Raw genomic sequence first — 6,378 nt, forward strand, 5'->3', positions numbered from 1 at the left:
AAACAATCAATCAAATCGAAATAGCTAACCACGAATCTATCACAAATGTTATATTTTCCTCAAAAAAATATTAAAAAGACAACCTAAAATACCACAAATTCTCAATGCAGTATAAAAAAAGTTGAGAATTTACGCTTGCGGGATTCAATGATTTGAAAATTTTTTACCATTAACTCCAATGGTGGAAAAATGTGATTAGATGTTCCTTTAAGAATGCTGGAGAAACAAACCAACGAAAGAGTTGTCTAGTCTAGATGATAAAACCCTAAAAAAACTCGTAACGATCTGGAAAGTTAGCAACAAGCAACCTTCTTCGACGCCAGAAAGAAACTCGGATGGACAGTAAAGAGAACGAAAATGGAAAAAACTTACTTCCGAGAGCTGAAAAATCCACGAATGAATCAGATCGAAGGCTAGATTAGTGAGAACAAATGATGTGACCTGAACTACGCACCCCCAATTAATTAAGATCTAATAACCGATTCCAAATGACTTCTACTTCGCCATGGACTCTTCGTCTCTTCCACTCTCCTCTAGTCGCAGGGTTGAGGAGCAACCACCTTCTTCTTCGTCAACCAATGAAGAATCGAATGGAACAGTGAACAGGTTGCTTTTCAAAGACGCAGATAAGTCGATCGTTAACCGTAGAATCGTATTTGTTTATAAATTTAAAAATAATAATAACAATAATAACTTTTTTAATTGTAAAAATAACAATACTAATGTTACAAATATTTATAAAAAAAACAATCTAACATTTTTTTCCGGAAAATATATACTTGATTAATATAAGAATATAGGAGAGAATTTAAAATCTATACTATAATTTTAATGTAGCATCACATGTATTACAAAATATATAGTCCTAGCAGTGTATGATAACCGTTAAAATAAATAAATAGCATAGGATAAAGTTTGAGTTTAGTTCTTAGACCAACTTGTCTTCTCAAACAGATGCTAATCTAATTAAATTTAATTATATACACAACGGGTTTTAATTAATTATCTAATCAAAACATCGAACTTGATGAAATTTCCTTAAGGCCACTAACCCACACTTATTATTTTGTTTATAGTAAAACATATCTTGTAGGTACGTCTAATTTGTAATGAAGGGCTAAGAATCAAGATTGGAATAATATAAATTAGGACATGTCAAGCTTAGTATAACTCTAGTAGGATAAGGTTTGAAATGGGGCAACTTAATCCTTAGTAGGATTGGGTTTAGGGTTTGTATTAAGAATTTAAGTCTATGGTTAGGTTTAGACATGTCCAACCCAACCTAGTGCATTGACAACCCTAACTACTAAAGTTGGGAAGGTGATCAGCTTTGAAATCAAATATGGGTATTATTCGACAATGATTGATTCGGAATTAGGGTGCTTGGTGGAACAACGACAACAAGATCACTCTTGGGGACTGTTTTGGTCATTTTGTGTGTTGAGGGACAATTTCATCCGATTGTGTATGCGGCTGTGTGGATATCATCCATATAGGCCCCTAATGGTGACATATGTATTTGAAAAAATCCTAGAGTTGAGAGATCTGGATAAATCAATAATTAGGTTTTATAGGTTTAAAATATGTCTTAAATTACAAAAATCCACCCCTTATTTCTATTAGAATTACATATAAGTTCGCTTTCAGTCTTTCACCAATCTGTTGAAAATCCAGTTCGATAAAACCCTAGCTATCGTTCATTCAGTTGTCTTCTCCGACGACGGCAAGCTAATGTAATTTTTGTACAAATCAATGTTTCGAGATGCTGGACTATAGAGGGTAGAGGAGATAATTCCCATTGGGCAATGGGTTTCTAAAATTTTTGTCACCACCTACGTCGTTTTAATTGGCCAAGTCACCATCAACAATGGATATTTGGTTTCGAATGGATTAGTTTTGCGCAGTGATTTCGAAAAAATGTGTCATGCATGCTGCTAGCCGTCTCAGGTTCCCGTTTTCTATTCCAAATCTCGTTTCCGTTGTTAGGGTCCTAAATTAGTGGGTTCCCCATGTTTCTTATTGCTTTTAGTTATGTGTCAATAGTACTATGCCTTATGCACTAAGATTATTTTTTTTTATGCGATTTAAGAAGGAAGGATTAGAAATCAAGAAGGATTTAAGAACCACTGTGTTAAAACAAACACCACAAAATAGTGAATCGAAAAAATAAACAAAAATAAAAATCATATAGAAATTTAACGTGGTTCACACACAATTGTATAATGCTATGTCCATGGGCGAAGAATAAGAGTTTTTTCGACTATATAGAAGAATAACAAAAGGAGCTCTCACAACGGATGGCAGAGAATGGTGTTACCCAAAACCTGAATAATGTGGTAGGCGAATATAAATTACATATATATAAACCACAATCGGGTAAATAGGTCAATCCATCGAGTCATGTCATACGGTACCGCGGGGCTCCATCCCTCCACTTTCACCACAAATCTTGGCAAACAAGTCATTCAAGTCGCCCATCAAAAAATGCCGGTGCAGGTCCATCTTCCAAATCATGTACAAGAATTTGGGTCAAAACATAACACACTACGATAACAATCTCCAAGCACCACTTCACCATATTAATTGAGGGAAAAATCGTGAAAGCCAATGTTTTACTCAGTTTGTGGGATGCCATCGGGGGCGGAATCAACGGCAAATCAAATGGTACAACAATGGACGAAGTGGCAAGGATGGCCAGAGGAGCCCATCCAAATGAATTTCGATGAACACCGGAGGGGATAGAGGAGATTTTATAGTCGGGTGACATTTTAAATGGGGTTTTGTTTTGTAAATTTGAAAACCATTATGAGGAATAATTGTAACATTTTGAATGTAATCATGTGTGTCTCCACTCTGAGCCTACGCGGATGAATTTTTGTGCAGCGATGAACAAAAATCCAATTTCATCATATATAGCCATACTCATGTATAAATATGCGCTTCATGTTTCATTATTGAGTATGTACAAATTTAATTATTATTACTATTTTCGTGTCTTCCTTGTTTTTACCAACCAAGAAAAAAAAAAAGGGTCTAGTAATCCAAACTATATGTGAAATATGCACATATCTCTCTATAAAATAGGCTTAATTCCCAAAACCCTTACTAAGACATGGAATTAATTACACCAACACCTGATGTGGTGTTATAGTGTGATTAATATTTTTGATAAATAGATTTGGCGTTGAATTACATATTTCTTTTATAACTTAAGTATTTTATGGGGGACTGAGCAAGTACCATAAACTTCTACCAACAAAGGAAAAAAAGAACTATTACCTTTAAAAAACTTTGTTGTGTTTAGTTCTGCAATTTTCTAGAATCGGCTTCAGAAGTCAGAACCTTGTTTCCAGAGAATCATGATTCCATGGAATTAGGTTATGTAGGAATAAAAGAAAAAAATTTGACTGGTTTTACTGATTCTAACAAGTGAATCTGTCTGAAAAACCATATGGTTACCTTGATTTTGACAAGTAAATCTGTCTAACAAAACTGTTTGTTTACCTTGAATCTGTGAGTGGATTCAACCTTAAATCATATTTACTCTTACCCCCACCAAAAAATAAAAAATAAAAAATAAATAAAACTTCATTCCTAAAAAGTGTCCAAAGAGGATAATGTTGTGCTCTAGAAATATGCATTATTAGAGTAAAATATTATGCATTGAGCAACCTCAAATCTGCATCAATTAGGTTTAGATTTAAGTTGTAGACTTTGAAATTTTAAATTTTTGATAGAAAATTGTCTTCCTTGATTTGAAACATCCTAAAAAGTCATATACAATAATTCATGCCTATAGTAACTTAGAAAACAGAGATGTAGCTTCCATGGGAGTAACTTTTAGAAGAAGAAAAAAAAATACTAAATGATGTATTAAAGATTTTTAATCATTAAGTTGAATAATGTTTCAATTAGATAGATCCTCTCCTTTGGATCACCTTATAAAAGTTTGTTCAAATTCTCTACTTTCACTCTGAATCCTGATGGAGTCGAACCATCATTCCCTGAATAATTTAAGGTGCTCTTCCATTTGAGCTAAGGACTCTTCCAAGAAACACACAAGTTATATTTTTTATTTTCTTGATATGTTTTATTTAAATTCTAAATTCATGTAACAACCACATGATCAAAGTGAAACTTAGAAACATCTTTTATGCTATTCATCCATAAAAAATAGAATTATTTCATACTTCCTACGAGACATCTTGTTGTAAATATGTTTAAAACTTATTACTGTTATTTTATATAAATATATGTTTTAATCGTGTCTTTTATCCATGGTTTTATTTAATCCCGCATCGGGTTGAGATGATATAATTATATAGTTTATATATAATAAAGGCCCATGTATTATTAATTTGTGCGACATGAACCGAGCCTAAATCCTGTTGTGACCCTGCCATGATTATATAGATATATATTAATAAATCTATATGACTTGGGACTTGGGACTTTGATTCGGAAGGCCCATTTTGTAATGAGCCCTATTATGGAAAGCCCGCTGCTGGGTGAAAACGTGGATATGCCCTCAGAGAGGCACTCTCCTGTAGGGAGGTCAGCTAGATAGGTACCTTCCTAAAGGGAGTTGAGCTAAAAAGTAACCTCACAAAGAGAGGTGACCTTATCCTTTCACCCACAGCCTTTGGGACTCTATATAAACCCATTTTCGTGTTCATTCTTGACACTGAATTTCCTCATCCTCTTTCTTTCTCTTTCTCCTTGTTGTTGTTTTGTCAAGCAGTGAACATTACTTGATACACTTTAAGTAACCTTTATGGGGTGCAACCTTAAAGGTCGGGCTGACTGATTTTGGGGCGAGACTGTAGAACCCGTATTGCACAAATCGGGGTGTCTAAATACCTTAAAGAAAATACCTTTGGTACATTTCAGCTCTCAAGAAGTATTGTAAGAACAAGCGTTCAAGTGCATTTGCAGATTCTTCAACAACGTTTCAACACATCTAGGCTTGAGATCATTTCTAATAGCGTAATAGGAGCTTCTGGATATCATTAAAACCAAACTTCATAACCTCTCTATAAACCCATTATGGGGTTGACATAATCACAAGGACATGTAACGATTTCACATTTAAGCATTTGTTCATATTAAGGTGAACCCATCGTGAACCCCTTTTACGTGGGTTTGATGTTTGGCCACTTCAAATGCTTGAATGAAAAATAAATAAAAAAATTAATGAAAATCAAGAATGAAATAGTAAAGCATCATGTCGGAGATGATGAGATGTAGAAACTGTATGTTCAGAGATAAATAGAAATGTATATTCATGATTTCGTTTGAGAAATGTTCCTGATCAATCACGTCCAAATTTTCATCATGATTCCGATCCTCCAGTTTGTGCTTGACCTCAGCCATCCTTCTTCAAGGGCGATTCTGCCTTGCCCCATTTCCATTTGATTCAGTGGTGCTTTCCCTTATGGATTGCATTCGGGCAACTAATTGGGGTTCACTTTCTCCTTAATGCTCGATCTCCTCCCGATGACTTCTTTGAGGTAAGGATCCACTCTTAGAAGGTATCGAAATACGGTCTAGGGCGCTAACCCTTATACCGTTTGGTTGTCTTTGGCGGTGGTCAGGACCAGTATGGATGGATCTCTGACCCTCGGCTTGTCTATCTCTCGGGATCCTTCCTCTCGGTCGCAATAACTTTCCTGTTTGGGTATTTCGCCTTGGTCCTTGCTCAACTCCAATTTGATGGACCAAGCCTCTCAGCACCCCTTGCATCTTGAGCATTCCCTTATGGAGTTCATCTACATCTGCTGCAGTAGCGTGCCCCTGGGGCCCTTTGGACGTGCCTTCCCCTTTTGGATTTTCAAGGACTAGATTATCCTCGGGAGAATCTTGTTCCACTCGGGTTGAGCGTCCGGCCCCATCGTCCTGACGTGTTTGATTATCTAAGTTCGGGTTCATGTCAGCAGTTTCCTGCCGAGCGCGCCCATTAGCTCATTATCTTGCCATGACTTGAAGATTGTCGTTCCCACAAACGGCGGCAAACTGATGCATCAAAATTATATTTCTGTTTCCGACTAAGCCTCCTCTCGCTCTTGGGACGATGAGCCCTACAAGAAAGGTTAGACGCGGGTTGGCTCGTGTGTCGGGCAGCCGCCTCCGATGGCTAAGTGAGACAGTAAACATGTTAAGATCTCGTGCCAGAGCTACACAAGACTATGTTCATAATGTATTTGATGCTTACCGGAGGGGTGAGTCCTTGCTTTTATACTGTATGTATAACCTTTTATGGATTTGGTAAGTTATCCCGACAAGGGTTGTTGTCTCTCCTGAGATTGTGCTTCCCTGTCGTTGGTCCTGCATAATCATCTTCTGAGTTGACCTTCCATCTTGAGTGTTGTTGCCAAATAA

At 36.4% G+C, this 6,378-nt stretch overlaps 1 pseudogene across 1 annotated transcript in view; it reads right to left on the reverse strand.

Moving 5' to 3' along the window:
* The window catches only part of LOC149027490 (RNA cytidine acetyltransferase 1-like), a 35,912-nt pseudogene extending 35,269 nt beyond the window's left edge, over window positions 1-643 (reverse strand). Inside the window, exon 1 of the transcript XR_016174589.1 lies at window positions 373-643. The product of XR_016174589.1 is annotated as an RNA cytidine acetyltransferase 1-like (transcript). The remainder of the gene's footprint in view (window positions 1-372) is intronic.
* Window positions 644-6,378: the final 5,735 nt, after the last annotated feature.

This window comes from Hakea prostrata, chromosome 1 (assembly GCF_041222555.1).
Source record: "Hakea prostrata isolate BN-2017 chromosome 1, UWA_Hpros_2, whole genome shotgun sequence".
NCBI classification, from domain to species: Eukaryota; Viridiplantae; Streptophyta; class Magnoliopsida; order Proteales; family Proteaceae; genus Hakea; species Hakea prostrata.